Source organism: Oncorhynchus masou, chromosome 29, assembly GCF_036934945.1.
Source record: "Oncorhynchus masou masou isolate Uvic2021 chromosome 29, UVic_Omas_1.1, whole genome shotgun sequence".
Taxonomy (NCBI): Eukaryota; Metazoa; Chordata; class Actinopteri; order Salmoniformes; family Salmonidae; genus Oncorhynchus; species Oncorhynchus masou.
In genome coordinates, this window is record NC_088240.1 from 87,542,465 (window position 1) to 87,543,315 (window position 851).

The window sequence follows — 851 nt, forward strand, 5'->3', positions numbered from 1 at the left end:
CCCTCTCTCTCTCCTCCTCTCTCTCTCTCTCTCTCTCTCCTTCCCAGTCTCTCTCTCTTGTTCTCTCCCTCTCACTCCCTCTCCCTCTCACTCTGTGTGTGCTTTAAAACATGCAGCCTAGAAGTGGAAAACATGATGTTTTGGACTAGAAATGAGGCCTATAGTCTGTTCTTTGTTGAGCCAGCCTATATTATGTGAGCCTGACCTATAGTTAAGCCAGCTCTGTGCTAAGCCAGCATTGTGTTAGGCCAGCATTGTGTTAAGGCAGCTCTGTGTTAAGCCAGCATTGTGTTAAGGCAGCTCTGTGTTAAGTCTGCATTGTGTTAAGCCAGCATTATGTTAAAACAGCTCTGTGTTAAGGCAGCTCTGTTAAAACAGCTCTGTGTTAAGGCAGCTCTGTGTTAAGGCAGCTCTGTTAAAACAGCTCTGTGTTAAGGCAGCTCTATTAAAGTAGCTCTGTGTTAAGGCAGCTTTGTTAAATCAGCTCTGTGTTAAGGCAGCTCTGTGTTAAGGCAGCTCTGTTAAAACAGCTCTGTGTTAAGGCAGCTCTATTAAAGCAGCTCTGTGTTAAGGCAGCTCTGTGTTAAGGCAGCTCTGTGTTAAGGCAGCTCTGTTAAAACAGCTCTGTGTTAAGGCAGCTTTGTTAAATCAGCTCTGTGTTAAGGCATTATGTTAAAACTCTGTGTTAAGGCAGCTTTGTTAAATCAGCTCTGTGTTAAGGCAGCTCTGTGTTAAGGCAGCTCTGTTAAAACAGCTCTGTGTTAAGGCAGCTCTATTAAAGCAGCTCTGTGTTAAGGCAGCTCTGTGTTAAGGCAGCTCTGTTAAAACAGCTCTGTGTTAAGGCAGCTCTA